This window comes from Ambystoma mexicanum, chromosome 5q (genome assembly GCF_040938575.1).
Source record: "Ambystoma mexicanum isolate Mex_15411 chromosome 5q, UKY_AmexF1_1, whole genome shotgun sequence".
Taxonomy (NCBI): domain Eukaryota; kingdom Metazoa; phylum Chordata; class Amphibia; order Caudata; family Ambystomatidae; genus Ambystoma; species Ambystoma mexicanum.
The window spans coordinates 960,470,408-960,490,424 of NC_090933.1; positions in this window are offsets into that span (position 1 = coordinate 960,470,408).

A 20,017-nucleotide genomic window follows, 5' to 3' on the forward strand; every position below is an offset into this window, starting at 1 on the left:
AACAATACACACTTCAGATCAGGATGGGATGGAAAAAGCACTTTGAAATGGCGAATTGACACGTGTAAACTTGTGAATTTTGCAAATTTGCAGCAAACTTTTATTATGCGATATTGAAGAAAAACGGGTCAAATACTGATGCAGTTGTGGATGTAGCTAATGATGTTAGGTATCATTGAGAGTTGAAATTGCATTTCTATCTTTAAAACTGAAGGAGTTATAGAGGTTTTCGTGAGAGGCGTTTTTGCAAAATAGGCGCGTAAATGAAAACAGAAGTGCGCTTTTAAAAATGACAGATGGGTTTGATTACACTATATTATGACTATGAAAAAGAGAATGCCACATATGGATCTTACAGTCACGTGATCAGCGATACCCATCCCGTTGTGGATACTTTACTTCTTCCTGGGATTTACTTTAGTTATTCAGAATCACTTGCGAGTTATGGTTTTGGAATACAGGTGAGACAATCAGCGCAAGAAGGATTCTAACAATACTGGAGTTCTGAATTACAGATGGTATGGGTTTGAGATTGGGATCATAAAATGCAGATATATTATGGGTACTGTTCTTCCTATTAATACTTACAGAAGAAGTTATTAAATTGTACCGTCAACTCTGGTCAATGAATTTGATCTGGTCTACCGGCAACAGGGCACCTCTAGCGGGATTGGATCAGCAAGGCGGTTCTGGTCAATTTGGACTGCACCTCAGAATGGATTTGGATGGGCACCTTCTGGTTACTGGACACGGTAGATAGCAGGATGCATGTTTTCAGCGGGCAAGCCTTAATGGTAGCAAGCCAAGCTGAATCAAAATGAAATCCCTTCAAGTTTGGGATGTTTGCAATTGGGTCAGGCTAGCAATAATTTTGCAATGCTAGAGTCTGGATTCTGCAAAGAAATCTGGATCTTTCAAAGAATTCTGGAGTCAGTTACAAGATGAAAAGTTCTGCAATAAGGTGCTGCGCCGACATCTGGATGGGTTCTGGAAGCAGTGTGTTCTAGAAGCAGTCTGTTCTGGAAGCAGTCTGTTCTGGAAGCAGTGTGTGTATGTGTAGTGAAACTCCTATATTTGTCCACCCATTTACTGTCAATACCCACGCCAAACCACCTCCTCAAGGAAACTCTAGTTCCCTTTAACCAAGCCTTACTGTTAAACTTACTGCCTGCGAGTGTTTTTTCAAAGTAGTCTTCTGAGACTTCATCGGTCATTTAAATGCGTTATTGGTGTAATAATAAAAGTCTCAACCAGGTCTGCCTTCAGTCCTCGATTTTATAAGCCCTATGCATGTCCTTCACTGAAGCCCTCTTAAAAACTGGCATTGGCAAAGCCAATAGTTTTGGTTTTGCCACTGCCTATTGCCAGGCACTATTAGATGTTCGGTTGACAGACATTTATTCTGCCGACATTTATACCATGCATTATCTCCACCTGAGGGATCCCCTGACGCTCTGGCGGATCTGGAAGGAAAGATGGTAGGGTAGGTTAGTAGGTCATAGTGGGAAAAGGCTGAGAGAGTTGTGATGTGCTGTTGGCATCTTCAGTTCGGTTAGCACAGTTTGCTGGGCATAGGTGCGATTTCTCGGTCAGTAGCCTGTCGTGCTGTTGTGCATGGCTGTGTTTTTATTAGTCTCTGGGGTCAGCTCTTGGGCTGTCCTGTGCAGTGCCTGCCATCACCTCCCTGTGCTACAAGAGCAGGATCTCTTCCCTCTGAGATCATGGGGGGCTCCTAGGCCCAAGAGGGGCACCAGTTAGGGGTCTACCTGGGGGTTGGTGTGCCCTGGACTCCCTTCCTCCTTCTGAGTGCGCTTTGTTGATGTGCATTCTATATTTGAGAGGTGCCAGTGTTTCTCATTCGTTTGTCTGGTTCTGAAGAAAAGAGCCATGTTTTAAGTAGGATTTTAGGTGATCTTTCATGTTGCTTATTTCTTTTGGGAGGGAGTTCCACTTTTTTGCTGCCTAGTGGCGTCTCTGTGTTAAAGTTGAACTTAGAAAGTGTGCCCCAATAGCGTCACTGTGTTAAAGTTGAATCTAGAGAGTGTGCCCTAATAGCGTCACTGTGTTAAAGCTAATCTTAGAAATTGTGCCCTAATTGCGTCACTGTGTTGAAGTTGAATCTATAAATCGTGCCCTAGTGGCGTCACTGTGTTAAAGTTGAACTTAGAAAGTGTGCCCTAATAACGTCACTGTGTTAAAGTTGAACTTAGAAAGCATGCCCGAATAGCGTCACTGTGTTAAAGTTGAATTTAGAAAGTGTGCCCTAATAGAGTCGCTGTGTTAAAGTTGAACTTAGAAAGCATGCCCGAATAGCGTTGCAGTGTTAAACTTGAACTTAGAAAGCGTAGCCCAATTAGCGTCACTGTGTCAATGTTAAATCTAGAAGATATTCCCAACATCAATGTGTGTGCCCTAATAGCGTCATTATCTTAAAGTTGAATCTAGAAAGTGTGCCCTAATAGCGTCACTGTGTTACAGTTGAACTTAGAAATTGTGCCCGATTAGCTTCACTGTGTTGATGGGGAACTTAGAAGCGTTCCCTAATAGCGTCACTGTGTTAATGTTGAATCCAGAAGATATTCCCAACTTCATTGTGTGTGCCCTAATAGCGACACTGTGTTAGAGCTGAATCATGATGGAATTCCCAAAATCGTTGAGTATGCCTAATAGTTTCAGTGTGTTAGAGCTGAATCACAATGGTATTCCAAACATCATTGAGTATGCCTAATAGTGCCAGTGTGTTAGAGCTAAATCTAAAAAGAGCGCCCTAACAGCGCCACTGTGTTGAGGTTGAATCTAGAAAGTGTGCCCTAATAGCGTCACTGTGTTAAAGTTGAGCTTAGAAAGTGTGCCCTATTAGCATCACTGTGTTAAAGCTGAACTTAGAAAGCGTGCCCTTATAGCATCTCTGTGTTCATGTTGAATCTACAAGGTATTCCCAACATCATTGAGTGTGCCCCAATAGTGTCACTGTGTTAAAGTTGAACCTAGAAGCATCCCCTAATAGAATCACTGTATTAGAGTTGAACTAACATAGTATTATAAACAGCATTGAATGTGCCCTAATAGCGTCACTGTGTTAAAAGTTAAATTTAGATGGTAGATTGTGCCTGATTGCATACACTTCACTGATTACCACAATATCACACTACTACGTTTACTCTCTCCTATACACCACCATTCAACTAGAACACAGCAGTACTATGACACATTCGGAAAAGCTGTTCTCATACTAACATGACCCATCAAACCAACCATCATCCTAATAAAACACAGCTAGCTAGCACACACTGGCAGGTTTAGGCATCTCCTCAGGCCTAACACAGCCATAACTCAGTCTGGATGTCAACCCTCCAGACTGAACACATTCAACTGATCTCCTCAGCACCACACCTACTGCTAAGAAGCAGCTATCATGCAACAGCCACCCTGGCTGCACACATACCTGGTGCGCCCACGCACTTTACGACTCTCACTCTCTTAACTGACTTGAACTGTGGTTCCCGAGGGCGTTCAACCTACCAGCGCCTTGAGTTCATACCAATGATACATAAGGCGCTATACAAATGCAAAATAACATAACATAACATAACATAACATTACAAAGTTGATGGCATGGGCAGAACTTCAAAACACACCCCCATGGTTGTGAGTGGCTACAGGCATGTGCTTGGTTTTGGTTGGCAGCCTAAACAGAGCTGTCATCTTATGACAGGATTTAGGAACTCCCACCTGGATTTTTACCCAAAACATACCTTTGCACAAATGTACATTTCTACCATTATGTACCCTCATAAAATTGGACACATATACTTTATATTCGATTGTCTTCATTTACATTCACTCTCCATCTTTGTGAGAGCTGTATTGGTCATTCTATGGATTTTTATCAATTTTGCCCATAACACTTTGGATTAATCATTTCTAATTTGATACATCTCTGGGCGCTCATCAGTGGATCGTGTACATACAATTGTAAGTTTTGCAACATTGATCGTTTTTCCACAATCAGACATTTTCCATAACTTTCGTTCCTTAAATGGTACGAGTTTCCTCTATGTCTTCAAATCACAAGGCTGAAATTAGTTTAATGTCTACCAAGTTTCAGATTTATCCGTCTCTTGGTTGCTCAGTTAAAGAGTTTTAAACTTTAATCAAAAATAAGGATTTCACACCAAAGTCCTCCTGTGTAACCTCCCCTTTTCAGGCAGCACTTGTCCAGTCCTTTTAAGTTCACTGAGAAACCTCCTCCACATCCTGCCCCTCCTGGCAGAGGTCAATGCTCAATCAGTCCTTTGTTCTTTGGTCAGCCAGCAGACGAATGTCTAATGCGGCCCCATTGTGGCTTGTTGGCATTATGCGGGAACCATTAACAGCCATTAACCTTCCTGTTCTCAAAGGAGTGTCAAGCGGAGATGTCAGTTTTCCCAGGCCAGGCTGTCTGATCACAATTACATAGTGGATTGGGCCCAGACTGGGCTCTTTGACATTAAAGTCTTTTCATTTCAAATATAAAATATAAGCACAGTTTATGATGGATTGAAACATTTTACCAGAATTAGCCCTTCACAAACATGCTTGAAATAGTGGATTTTGCAATTTTTCAGGAAAAAGACAATACATTTAAACTGGATTTGACACCCAATTGCCTTAGGTAGCTGTCAGGCAGTGATGCCTGGATTCCTCTGACTGCCTGGAGAATCCATGGTTTCAGCACACTTTCCTTTCCATAATTCTCTAGGAAAGTGACAGAATTTTTAAGGGCATTTTTGGATTAGGCCCTTCTGTGGCCTTATTTCAGGTGACTGATGAAGGATGACAGCAGTGATTCCTGCTTTTACACCACTTTGCCTGTGTATGTGGCAGGGCATGCAGCTCTTTTGCGGGTTGTGAACCATGCACAATTATGCAGATTTAGTGCGCACAGGGGTTATTGCCTCCATTTTTGGCAGTTTTCTTTCCCCATTGGCAAAAGGGGTGCAGTGTGGCGCAGTGGCAGAGATTAAAATACTCCACACAACCTCACAATCCAACGAGCAACACTGCGGTGAGACCCTTAACTTTCATGGCATTTTACACCAACAGCCGTTTCTATGCAAATGCTAAATGGCACGCGCTAATCTGACTTTGGCTAATCTATCGTTGGTTCTCATGTGTATTCCTAAATATTGTAGATTTGTGCATAACTTAGCCGCTACTGCTTACTAACTACTATTCAATGTGCCCTCACGTTCAGTATGCCGCTGGTCTACTCGCACACCTGGTGAACAAACTGCAATTAATCGTTACCAATCTCAGCTAGCGATATTCAGATTGCATGTGTATTTAATAAATATCTTCTCACCCTTGCACTACTTATGACTTTGGCTAGCTGAATGACATTCTTGTTATCATATCTGCAATGCCTTATCTCTCAATTTCGTTTGCACTGCTGATGCCTGACTATACTATTTGGACATCAATCAGTCTACGTACCACCCTGTAATGCCTAAGGGAACTACCTGCGCATAGTCACATTACTGGCCACAGTGCTCTACGGATTCATTATTTATTGATGCTCTCTAATTTTATAATGATAGACTTTACCACTAATGCGTCTGTATTACATGATATCCGCATTTACCTCAGCCAGGCTAGCTACTAAGACGCCTTAAGGGCTCATCATGTACACCTTATTTCCAACATTGCTATTAGTGTCAGGTCTCATTGGGGCTGCCAACTGGCATCCTCCATCACCATACCCTACGAATGAGAACCTCCTAGGCTTAAATATGATCACAATTAAAGTCCTGGCCTCTAGGATTAAAGCCACCTCATTCCTTCCATCACTATTTTGACATACTCAACGCCTCAATCAGGCCCACCACATTCTTACCTAGATTATGTCTTAATACACTAGGCCTTAACAAGACTACCGCATTTAACACTACAGTGTACCTTACTGCTGCCCGTGAGGTCCTCGCAGTGCTTTTCCTCTTCGCCTCCCGGTTGCCGGGGGTGCTCGTGCTCCTTCATCCTACATCAGCCGGTCCACAGCCAGAGTAAAACTCTCCCTGGTCGCCTGCTGCCGGTGGGGTTGTGTCGCTGTGCCCACTGGATAGTGCGCATGTCCTGACCGTCTGGTGCTTCTTGCAATCCGCTTCTCATGCGGGTCGTTGGCGGCCCAGTGCGTTTTCTCTGGCAGTTTCAGTGCTGCTCTTGCTCCATCACCTGGTGTTCCGATCTCCATTCTCCGGGTCCACTTGCAATCCCGCACTAGTGCGTGGGCGGGTCGGGCAGCCGCAGCGACAGGCCCCTATGCCTCCTTGCGTTCTCCCCAAGCACCGTCTTGGTGTGCCTTGGCATGCAGCGCCAGCTTGCGCTGTCTGTTTTCGTGTGCCTCGGCTGCTCCTCCCCCTCACCGCTGGGCTGGAGTTGCGCTGGCCATCTTGGTTCCCGGGGGGTCCCTGCTTTGCTGTTGTTTTTCTCCCAGTCCGCTCTTTGTTTTTTTTATCTGTGTGGCCCGTTTGTTGGGGAATCATTTGTTGTGTCCGCCGGTGTGAGTAAATTCACAAGATTAGTCTTTTTATAGGTCAGCGCAGGATCTTTTCAGGATCTAGGCAGGAGCCGCGAGTAAACGCGACCTCACGGCATGAGCGTAGGCCACGCTCCCTAAGAAGTCTGCTAAAGCAGGTGGAAAGCAGCGTGATAAAGATTGAAAGTAGCGAACGAAAAGGTGGTGGGTCACTGACCCAATTGATGAAAAAGGCATGGGCAAGACTGTTGCCTAGTCAAGTGTGCAAGTCTGAAACCCATCTACGTTGTGAAAAGTCCTGGCAGGAGAGTAGACCAGGACCTGTATGAGGTTGGGACCTGCACCCAAATATATGTGTGAAAAAATGTGAAGGCAAGTATGGAAACATGCACAAGAAAGGAAAAGTGACTTGTTCTAAAGACCTGGCAGGAGAGCAAACCAGGACAAATCTAATGTGAACTAAATATCGTGGAGTCCTGGCAAGAGAGTAAACCAGGTCAAAACTGAATTTGAAAATATTGTGATGTCCTATCAGGAGAATAAACCAGTGCCAAAGTGAATGTGAGTCTGGTGACCCGAATTTCAAGAGTGTGAAATCTAGGGGAAGGGAAACAAACCCCATCAGTGGAATACATTGTAAAAGAACTATAAAGAAGGAATCTTGACAGGCAATGAATCTTGACAGGCAATTTGCTTAAGTGGGCACATAACCACAAATCAAGATTCCTGGCCACCCAGAAAAAAATAAAACATAAGACTGAAATAAGTGGGAAAAGCAAGCCTTGGCAGAGATTTACCCTCACCCCCATCCAGCTTCAACAGCCGATGTGAGGTAGCTGCAGAAGCCTTAAAATCTTCCCTCTCTATGACAAGAGGGTAAATGCCAACCAACATAGAGCCAAGAATCCACACTCCTGATTGCCTGACACATTAACTTGAGCATTAACAGAGGAGACCTGGTCACCCACAACACATACCCTGTGACCTGACTGTAAGGGAAAGACGCACCTCTTTGTTAGGGTTCACTTTCCACTTCAACCCCATCCAGCACCTTGACCTTTTGAGCAGCTCTTCTGGTAGCCTAAATATATTTCCTTTATGCCTCATACATGGGTTTCAGTCATCTTATAATCAAATATCGAGACTCATGACTGTTGAAAACTGTAATGTCCCTCTACCACTGCACCTAAACAGAGGACTACCGGGGCATTCACTTGTGAACAGGCTCAAAACCTGTCGCTAAAACAAGTGCATGATCTGTGAGAGACCCCTTTTTTTTAACCTATTAAGCACTCGGTAGGTTCAAGTGATAGGACTCAGACTTATCACATGTGAGACCCATATGTGGCTTGGTTAAGGTCTGGGTAGTCCCAGGTTATAGGACATACAACCATCACACCCAAGCTAAGGCAGCCAGCACTATGTACATTATACCACATTCAACAGTCTTAATCCCCACTCTCAGGATGCAAGCATGCATGCTTCACACATGGTCCTCCACCACTCACAGCCTCATTCACATCACCATTTTTTTACCCAACCACCACCAACCAAATTGTCACAGTACCTCATGTTCATTAACACACACCATGCAGTTCTTCATGGACAGACATTTCAGATCTCATCACCACACATAGCCTTGATATGCCCTTCATCACGAAGACCTGGTTCTTCCCCACCACACACATCCGCAGCATTATAATTATCTCGGGTTACCACATACAACATATTGATAGCATTGGAAATACCAGAGGAGATCTTGTTGTCTTCCACAAGACCTAATGCACCTGCACACTTCAGCACCACATGTAACTAAAATACTTGGAGCTCAGCTCTTGCCATTTCCCGTTCATTCAGAGAGTGACATTTCATCTTATGTACCACCCACCCCTGAACAACAAGGATATACTTGATAAAACCGGAGACCTCTTCCCTATAGCGGTCATCAGCCACAAAAGAAACTTACACCACGTTTGACCTCACAGTTGCAGTTATCCGTCATTTGGACAACTTTTGTGAGATCCTACCTCCCCAGTGTCAGTAGGCTCAAAATTAAATTCGATTTACCCCAAAATTCAAGGCTTTGAATAGGAACCACATCTTATCAACTTATGTCCCAAGAGATATCCTTACATTACTCAACCTCAGCCACAGGAGGGAAATTGTGGGACCCTTTTTCTCCCAGAACCGACACTTTTTAAGGCCATCTATGGGATTTTCATGAAGAAACATATTCACCCATTACTACAAAAGCAGAGAAAAGTAGCATGCCTTGTTCTAGGTAAACACAAAGACATACAGACAATATATTCAAAGAATGAATAGACTTAAAAATGTTACATATTACCTATAGAGCTTTTTCACATAGCTTATTTACATAGCTTGTCTAACATTTCTATCATTTCACGCCATCCAAAACCCTGTGCTGAACTGCAGCAAACAGACTCACCCATCTGAGCTACTGGAGGAAATGGTTTAGGGATAGATTGCTAGAATGCTGAGAACTATGGGACAAGTAATACCAATCTTTTAGACCCGAAAGAGAACATCTCACATTAGGGAATGCATTGAAAAGCTTACTTTTTGGCAATGACTTAACAAGCAAAAGACCTCAAGCTATGAGATCAGCACTCTTTGTTTATCATGGTTAAAATGTGTATTTCTTTGGTTCCAGAAAGCAATTGTCTGCTGTGAAAGATACTATACTTTTTAGAAATACATTGCCTTTTGTTATCTTCACTAATGTAATGCCATTAATACGTTCCCAGCAAACACAATAGAAAAGGTCAGATGCCACATAGCTCCAAACTCTCCTCATTTGACCACCTTATTACATGAAAGGACACCCCAAGATGAACCGACTATAGGGCCATATATGGTCATGCACTGGAGCAGTTTTAACAACTCTACTGCGTGCTTCTAAGTAGTCAGCTCTGGCTTGAGTTAGACAACGAAGCATCTCTGTAGCATTTGTTTGTGCTCCTTAGAAGTCAATTTTATGGCGGGGCATACACCAGAGCAGTGTCTGCAAATCTTTCAGCTGCTTAATTTGAATAGACAGTGATTGCTCCTGGCTAGGTGAAAAAAAGAACCGATTTGAGGTGTGTTTCGGTTCACTTTAATCATGAATCAGTCAAGATATGGGCTAGACACCAGCACATTATCTGCATCACCAGTACATACTCCTATTAAGAGAAAGTCAGGGGTTTCCGTAAATATCAGTGCAGTGTTAACAGTACTTATGGCTTTGCCCCTAGAGTATTGTTTCTGATTTTGGCAAGAGACATATATCTCAGCAGCCCTCCTTACTACTTCTATGAAGGATGATTCCTTGTCTGGGATAGTCAAAAGGGCACACTTAGCAGCACTTTTGAGAAGAGTCAGACATGGCCTAGTTTAAAGGCACAGAGGCTGTCTGCCCAGCACTTTCCCCTGCCTCTTAAAGAGTTATTCCTTGTCTTTACTATGAAATGAAACAGTATCAACAGTTCTTGTGTGTGCTCCTCAGAAAGGAGAACATGGCTATTCACATATTATACGTTATCCCATTTCAGATGTCAACGGGTGTCTATTGATGTCTTTTCCTTACATTCTACTACTTGTAGTTTTGTTTTTGCCCTTAGTATAGCTGTAGGACACCAAGCACTATAAGTGAAAGACAAGACACAACCAGATAAGTGTTGTAATGTGCTTTATTCCTGCCTTGTCCACACTGAATGTATGGTGATGTCATGAGCGTTCTGAGAGTGGACTGTGGTGTGAGTCCTGACTGATGAGTGTTCTTGTTAATACAGCTAGTGAGAAGCAGGCTAAGAGAGTGAGTGTGTCGGTAGATGTAACCTACTTAACCTGAGACTTGAGTCCTGTAAACCCTGGGGCTGATCTATCCTTTGCTGTAACCAATAATAAGGCAGATGTGCTAGTGATCTCTGGGGAAGGACACTTTACAACAGTGGTGACAAGGTGAACCTACAATTGCCTTACCTCTACCTAATAGTAACTGTGCCTTGCTGGGGGGACAGCATGAGGACATTCACCACCCCAAACCAAGAAGAAGATTAGAAGATTGTATCGGGAGGATAGCTCGGGGCAACGTGCTCGCCTTGGAAGCAAGACGACTCGGAGCAACACAGGTTCGATCCCCGGGTCTGTGCTCAAAAACCTCTGGGTATTAAGTGCCTTATAAATAACCTATCATATCATATCATATCATATCATAATCCTCTCACAACTAGTTGTTCAGTACCTGCCAACCTTTGGTGAGGACTGCTACCATCTATGATACAGAGACCCGCAGTTTGCTGCCTCCTAAGATTAAATAACAGCACTGGCAGCTAGATCTAGTTGTTGTCTTCAAGAGTTGTGCAGGCCAGTTGAAGGGTTTCTGATGTTGGATTAGGAATCTGGTACAGGTATCAGTGAAAACTGAATGATACCTACATATCTATATTGACTCTCAATGCTCCACTTTCTGTGGGGGTGACCAGGGTCTGTACCACATACCCACTCTCAGGCCCATCTTCCATTACTTTGGGAAATATCTGGACTCCTTGGTCACCCCAATATATGATGCTAGAGCTAGACAAAGACTTTGTCACAATAAAGAAATGCTTTGTAAATAATAAAGCCTCAGTAAACCTTCCTTGCTCTTCAACAGGTTTTGTCCTGTGGCATACATCTTATTTTGGATTTTCCTGGCTTCCGGCCTTTCGTTGGAGGCAATGCTCTGGATATTTCCTTCTGGTTTGGCATTCACTATCTCTTCTTCCTGTTCAAACATCCTTTTAGGTGTCCCCGCCACATATAGTTGTAGATTTTAACTCCCCTCCTAAGAATACCACAATTTTGCAACTCGGAAGACCTTCAAAATGCATGTGCTAGCATGTATTTTAAAATCTGTGCATTGACTGTATCTGACTTTATTCTTTCTTTGTCTCTACCACAGTTAGGGGCAGATTATAATGTTTTGAAGTCACTGTTTTTCTGCTTTAAATCCCCTTCAACACCTTCCTGCAGCCCTTTCTCCGCCTGCTGCAATCCTTCAGCTGCTTCAGAGATACTGAAAAGAGGACTGTGCACCTCATTTTTATCTGTTTTCTGAGGAAATATTTCTGTGTTATTCGGGGGATTTAAGCACTCTCCTTAGGGTGCATATACTCCCTAGATTCCAGAGCAAAGGGCATACCAAGCTAGTTGTTGGGGCAATATCATTGCTCCCTGTTAGCCCTTGTTTTCCACTAGGTGCTACCAAACATACCACAGTCCAAGCACACATACCAGACATTCTCTTTCTTACAATGACATGGCCTAAACCCCACCACACACCTATTATCCCTTGCATGCTCTCCCACACTATCTCAGCCAACAAAAGGACCACTCACAAAACGAGGTGGTGTCATTGCCATTGTTTACAGAGGCACACACTAGCTCTGTCTCTAAGCTGCACTACCTTGTGACACCCACACCCCATATCCTTCTATATCATTGACTACCCCTCAACACACAATCCCAACTTCCACAGTGACTAAAATAGCTTGCTCCCCTGCACAACTATCTACATTGGAAATGTAAACCCTGGTAGTTTCCATCAATACAACAATCCCATACTCAAATGTATTCTCACTCTGCTCATCTCCTAGGTCCTCAGCCAAATTATCTCTCACTTCAAAATCGATTCTGGGTGTTGTGGTCTGACCACTTTGAGAACCACTTCATGCTCACTCTGCTTAACAACGTCCCTCATTTACTACAAGCCATGCTGCCGCCAGTTAGAAAAAGTAAGCACATTAGAGAAACAGTCTTAGCACCACACATGACACCCCCATCCTCCCCACACACCCCTTCATTCTACTCAACATTTACCACTCCACCAGGACTTCAGCACTCATCAAAATACCTCTTCTCAAATCACAAAAAAACCTGCAACTCCTGCCATAAACCATCGTTCAACAAGCTTGAAGCCAGATACCTAGACAAAGCCTAGCAAAAGAACCCACGACCTGCCAACACAACACCCCTCAAACACTACTCCAAGAAAACAAAATAGCATTATGCAATGACAAATCCACCCATTACCTCCACGAACTCCAATCATCCAACAATCGCACACACACACACTTCTAAACATCGTCAAGTCACACTCCAATCCACCATTCACAGCTTCCACCCCCATCCACTTCAGTATGCAATTCCCTCATGGCCACTTTAGCTCCATAAATACATAAATTCAGACAATCCCTCCCCTCTGCGTTCAAGCTTCCAAACATTCCAACAACTGGTACACTTCCCATCCCATCAATAGGGAATCCCTCAGCACCCTCAAAGCCGGAACAAAACACTTCCTGGATGGCGCATGCCCACCTCAAACTGAATCAACACCCTGGCTTTGCACTGGGTCAACATAATCAACTCCTGAGTTTTTTTATTTGATTTATTGGAAATGTATATGGCGCCTATACACAAGTATTTCCAGGCGTCACAGCACAGTTTCTCTGACAGTACTATCCCCTCCACACTCAAAATTTGATAAACATACTCCATCATTAAAAAAAAACAATCATCGCCCCACACTCCCTGAAAGCTAGCACCCCATACCATCCTGCCATACCTCACTAGCATCATGGAACACTTTGTCACAACCCAACTCCAACAACATATCACTACAAACAACCTACTGAACCCCTTCCAATCTGTTTCTTTACCTAGCCACAGCACTGAGACAGCTACTCTTCCCATCCTCAATAACCTACACAATATCACTGCCAAAGCACAAACGGGACTACTTGTACTCCTCAACCTCTCTGCAGGCTTTGTCCCAATTGACCACACCATTCTCTTCAACATCCTTTCCCATAGAATGAAAGTCTCAGGCACATTCCTCGAATGGTTCACCTCCTTCCTCACTAACAGAACACCCCGTGTCCTAATGCCCCCTTATCGATCCAACCCCACCCCAGTCAAGTACAGGACCCCACAAGTATCCTCCCTGTCACCACTGCTGTTCAACCATTGTATCAAATCCATCTGAGAGTCACTTAGCAAACATAGCATCCATGTCCACTAATAAGCAGATGACACACAAATATACTTTGAAATCTCATCCCCTCACAACTCCACACCAGCCTCAAAAGCTGTTTCTACACCATTACCGCCTGGAATTCCATGCACATCCTCAAACTCAGTGGAATACCTTCCGATTTGCCCCTCGCCCCCCCCCCCAAGCACAAACACAACCTCACCCCTTGGATCAAAGCATTCACAATAGACAACCCACACAACACACATCATCCCCCACATGTGTCACATCCCTAGGCTACACCATCGACCCCCAACTTTACTTCATGCACCACATTGCTGCCATCACCAAAACATGCAATGTACAGCTGCACCTCCACCACAAGATAAGAAACATCCTTTCCTTGGTGATTTATGTATTGAAGTCCGAGTACTGGTTCTGTCCAGGCTGGATAACAGTAACACTCTCCACAATGGACTCTTAACAGAATCCTTGCATTCCTGGAAGCCATACAAACTGCAGTCTTGAGATTGATCGTCCACTTACCAAAACACTCACACATCACGCCAGCTCTCACGCAGCTCCATTGGCTCTCCATACAACAGTGGATTGTCTTGAATGGACTCTGCATAGTTGTCAAAGACACCCACTTCAAAACTCCATCTTACCTTCATGAAAAACTGAAACCCATCACCAATACAGACACCAGACAAGTTAGCCAGCATCATCTACACATTCCACTGTGAAAATGAACATGCACTCAAAAGCATGCATTTATCCAGTGAGCACCAGACAAGTCTGATCTATAAAATTCTAGAAAAGTCTGATCTATGAAAGTCTCATCAAAGCAGACTCTCCCCTGCTCATCAAGAACGATCATGGACCACATCAACACCCTTGATCCAGCCTTGGCCGATTTCTGCAATCACTCCTTTGCCACTGGAACTTTCGCCTCTGCCTTAAGCACTCTCTTGTGCACCACCTTCTAAAGAAGCCCTTGGCCGATCCTTCCTCTCCGGCTATCGCCCGATCTCAATCACTCTTTTCCTGGGCAAACTCTTGGAAAAGCTGGCCATCTCTCAGCTTAATCTACATACTCTATCTGTTAGTTGCCTCCATGACCACCAGTCTGGCTTCAGAGTGGTAGAAGCATGGAAACTGCTCTCCTGAACACGCGTGATATTGATTCTAATCTCCCTTCTGTCCTCATTCTCCTTGATCTGTCCTATGCTTTTGGCATGGTCAATCATGTCATCCTGGTCAATCGCCACTGGGACAACCTTGGTATTACTGATCAGGCCATGGCCTGGTTGACCTCATTTCTGACTGACTGATCCTCTCAGGTCCAAATGCAGTCTTTCCTCTCTTCTATCTCCCTCTCTACTTGTGGTGTTGCCCTGGGGTCTAACCTCTCTCCCTGGCTCTTCAACCACTACCTGGCACCTCTTGCCCACAGCATCACTACTTTCTGTTCCAATTTTCAATGTCATGCAGATGCCACTCAGTTCTCGTTCATACTCCCCTCAGCCACCTCTGCTTCTTATCTCATACCAGCCTGTCTGACCGCAATTTAGGAATGGTGTGCGGCCAATGATCTCTGCCTTAATGCCAGTAAGATTGAGATCCTCCTCATTGGGACACCCCCTCCGTCCTTTCCTTTCTCTCTATGGCCATCTACTCTATGCCCTCTTCCTGCTCTTTTCTGTGAAGCAAAGAACCTTGGTGTCATCTTCAACTCCACCTTCTCCTTCTCTTCTCACATCTCTGACATTTTTTAAGAAGTCAAACTATCAGCTGCACCACCTCAGAGGTATTCTTCCTTTTCTCACTTTCCCCCAGAAACTCACTGTCTCCAGAGCTCTGGTTCTCTCTAGACTGGACTATTGCAATAGCTTCTTTCTAAATCTTCCTGCCTCTACTCTTCGACATTTACTACTTATTCGGAATTGGGCAGCGAGACTTGATCTTGGCATCAAGCCCAGGGATCGTATCTCCTCAGCTCTGAAATCTCTTCACTGGCTCCCCCTGGCTGCAAGGATCAAGTTCAAGACCTTCTGCATCGCCCACAAGGTTTTCTGGGGCATGGGACCGTTCTACCTCCAACTTTCTCTTCCAAAACATCTTTCTTCTCAAGCTTTCCGCTCATCAACCTCCAACACTCTGAGGGTCAGACGCTTCTCCAAGCAGAGAGTTGGGGGCAGATCTATCTCCTCGGCTGGGGCCTTCCCCTGGAACAGCCTCCCTGCATTTCTCAAACTTGAGCAGAACCACCTCAGGTTTCGGAAGTAACTCAGGACCTTCCTTTTTTCTTCCGCTTTCCCTCGTCCTCTCCCCTGCTGATGCACCTGATTGCTCCGCTTACTGGTCACGTGGTCACCCTCTGAACTCGGGCCCATGCTCCTGCATGTCCAGTTGCCCTCGCACTGCTACCGGGATCTCCAGCACTTAAGGGTCTGTATCTGCAACGCTACAGTCCCTTCTCTCTGAAATGATGAGCTACCCGCTGGCTGCACTTGTGAGTTAACAGCAGTTCCCCCTTCCCCTTCCCCCTGGCACTTCTCCCCTTCCCTCTTCCCCAAACTTGTGCGATCTGAATGACACAAGGCCTAGTAAGATCGTTATTTTGTTCTCCTTTTGTTTCACCCTCCTTGCCTTGTCGTGCCTAGAAACACTTGTGTACAGGTACATTATAAATGCCACATCATATCATATCATATCACCCAGAACATGGAACACCCTACCACTTCACATCCACACTGCACCCTCCATCACCAATTTAGAAATGTTCACAAATCATACCTGTCTATCCTTATCTTCCTGTCCTATCCTGAAAGGTTTGTGTAACTTCTGTTCACCAACCCATCTCTTACACTTTTGAATCAAGACAAAATCAAATAATTAAATAAATAATGCAATCTGACCTCTCTTCAGATTTTCCTTGATCTTCCCTTGTTCTGGTGATCACTGAAGACATTTGTCCTGTTGGATTGTTGAACTCTTGTGCCTGCTTGCCATCAGCAGGACATTTTTTGTCCAGGTTGGATTTTTGGGGACTGCCTGCCACCTGGCCCTTAGGCATTTTGGGGACAACCACCTCAGCTCATCTTCCACCAAAGACTGTGAACAATAGCCCAGTCTGGCATACTACAACAAACTCACAAGTACAACTTGTTTGTTGAAGCTGCCACTTGGTCGGTGCTCGTTTGCTGCATTTTATTTATTGTGTGCCTTTACCCCGCTCCCCAAATTTCCTATTAATTGCATACATTTTCATTTTCTAAATCCTGAATTTTCCTCAGTATTAGCTGTGTCGAGATTTCCTCTACTGCCTATCAGCTCAGTATTTTCTTTCTTTAGGCTCTCCACACAGTCACGGGATCTCCCTATCCGACACTTACGTGCCGGCAGTACAGGCAGCGCAGCAAAAGTGCGCAGTGGGCACGCCTAATGCATTTGGGTTCTGGCTTGGCGGCTGGGCGGCATGCTATCTTCCCCCTTTACTTCTGGTGATTACTCCCCCTTTCCTCTGTCACATGGAAATGGCTGATTGCTTTGTCCCCCTCTGTCAAATCCTGGCCTCCTGGCTTTGTGGCCAATCCCATGGCTACTGTAGTGACGTCATCTCCTAATCTGACCCAGCTGCACTGCCTGCTGTGCAATGCTAGGACCTTGGTGGCTAATGTGCCTGATTGCTTTGATCTTTTGTCTGACTTGAGGCCTGATTGCTTGCTGGTCACTGAATCTTGTGTATCCGACTCCTCTGGATCTGCTGTAGTGACTATGCTGCCTGATGGTTATAATATACTGCAGTCTACTGTGCATCCAATCATCCTGTGGGCAGTGTTGACTTTATTTACAAAACTAGATTTACATCTACCGAGATTCTTTTGGAAGTTATGTGCAAAATAGAGGCTCTCTTGCTACGTATGGTTTTATCTGCCTCCAGGACCCTTCATTTACTCATTGTATATCGTCCCCCTGGTTTTGATCCGGCCTTCATTGAGGCTTTTGTTAACCTTGTGGCTCTGTCCAGCTTCAATACACTAATTTGGTCGTCACTGGCAACTTCAACTATAGGTGTAATGACCCATCTGATAGCACTGCTACTAATTTTATCGTAGCCATGGCTGATCTGTCTTTGGCACAACTTGTTTCTGAACTCACCCATATTTTAGGCAACCGCCTGGATCTCATTTTTGCTGAGTCTTCTGATATTTCAGTTGCCACCGCCCACAGGATTACTTGGTCTGATCATTCTGTTATTCCTTTTGTATAAAATGATACTGATTGTGTCCCCACATCCTGCAATCAGAATGTGTGGAAGCACAATTGGCATTCAGTTGACCAGCCCCTGTTTGCTGCCCATATTAATGATCTGTGCCTTACCACTCCTTGTCTGGATCTCTGTTCTCTCTCTCACACATTCACTGCTGCGACTGATATGGTGCCCCTCTCAAATGCATCAGAGTGCGGGTTTGGCCCTCAGAGCCCTGGTTTAGTGACAATCTTAAACTTCTTTGTCTCAAACACAGGCAATCCAAACTAAAAAGGTGCTCTTCGTATTCCCCTTGAGATAAGCCAGCATTTTGTGCTACTACTTCCAGCTACCATCAAGCTATTAGTCAGGCCAAATGCAATGTCTTTACTTTTCAAATTGAGAATTCCATTAATCAGTCTAAAGAACTGTTTGAGGTTGTTCACTCACTGTCGACTAAGGCCTCCCCTGCTAACTCTATTCCCCCCTTCCAAAATGTATGTGACTCGCTTGCTGATTTCTTTATTCACAAAATAGGCGATATTCGTGAGTATATTACACTTGTCCGTAGTCAAACAGCCAATGCTATTGTTTCTCTGCCTACCCATGCACCTCTGTGTTTTTGACTATCTCTGCATCCTGATGGGACTCTTTTCCATCTTTCTTAGCTACTGACATCCTTGGCTGTGGAGAGAATTAAATCTGCCTCACCTATTGATGCCATCCCTCTTAAAATAGTGAAAGAAACTGTGCCCTTTATTGCTCCTAATGTTATGGCTGCTATTATTCACTCCTTCTCTACGGATGCAAACCCTCCGAGCTGAAACATGCCATGGTTATTCATCTGCTCAAATCTTCCTCTCTTAATATTTTAATGTCTGCAAATTTTCGCCCTGTTTCGCTTCTTCCATTTTTTATGAAGCTGCTAGAATCACTGTTTGCCCCCTTGCTTGGGAGATATTGTGAAGATACACATCTATTTGATGCCTTTCAGTCAGGGTTTAGACCTGTCCTGGATGATTTGACACTGATCTCTGACCAGGGTTCAGTGCCAGCATTGATTCTGTTAGAACTGTCAGCTACTTCACTGTCGACCACTTGATCCTGATCAGTCGTCTTTCTGCTACTGGGATCTCTGGCTCGGTTCTCTCCGGGTTTCATTCCTTCCTTGCCAATCGCTCTCAGTTGCTATCTCTTCAGTCTTTCATCTCTGCTCTATCTTCCTTGGTTTGTGGGGTTCCTCAGGGCTTTGCCCTTTCGCCCACCCTGTTCAATATTTACATTTAGCCTCTTGTTGCTCTTATCCGCTACCACGGCTTCAGATGCTACTCTTATGCTGATGATACTCAGATCATAGAACGGCTGGATCTTCTCCACCCTTCCCATTCCACTCAGCTGAGGGACTGCCTGCAGGCCGTTGGGAGATGGATGAGTGAAAAATGGCTCAAATTTAATGGGGGCAAATCTGAGGTTTTGGTTGTGGAGTCTGCTTCTACCCCATCTCTCTGGACTCCCTCCTATTGGCCCTTGTCTATTGGTTCTATACCTGTCCCTGCTTCGGTTCTTAAAAATATTGGTGTTACATTTTCTTCCCCACTCTCCATGTCTTCCCAGATCAGCTCAGTGTGCCAGGCGAGCCATTTCCAGTTGATGATTCTGAGAAAGGTGTTGTAGTTTATTCCCCGTCATCGTCACGCCCCAGTGGTTGCAGCCTTAGTTCTTAGTCGCATTGATTACTGCACTCCCTATACCTGGCGCAACCTGCATATCTAGTATAATGCTTGCAACTCTTACAGAATTCTGCTGCCCGGCTAGCCACCGGCATCCCTTTCAGAGATCACATCGCCCCTATTCTCTGAGCCCTTCATTGGCTTCCTGTGGCCAAGCGTGTGTCTTACAAATCTATGTGTCTCATATACAGGGCCATACATGCTATGGGGCCTGAGTACCTGCAGCACAAGTTCAGGCCTTATGTTCCTGGCCGCCCTCTGCGTTCTGTGGACAGGTTTCTAATTTCTGTACTTAGATTTCGGTTTGTCTGAATTGGTGGACACTCATTTTCTGTGAGGGATGCCAAGATGTGGATGCCCTGCCCATTGTACTTTGGTCAATGGTGGCTCATCTGCAATTTAGACATGCTTTAAAAACTCTGCTCTTTTGATTTCCCATGTCCAGCCTTAGGTGCTAAATGGATAACATAACATAACATAAGATTACATTTCCTCCCAACTAG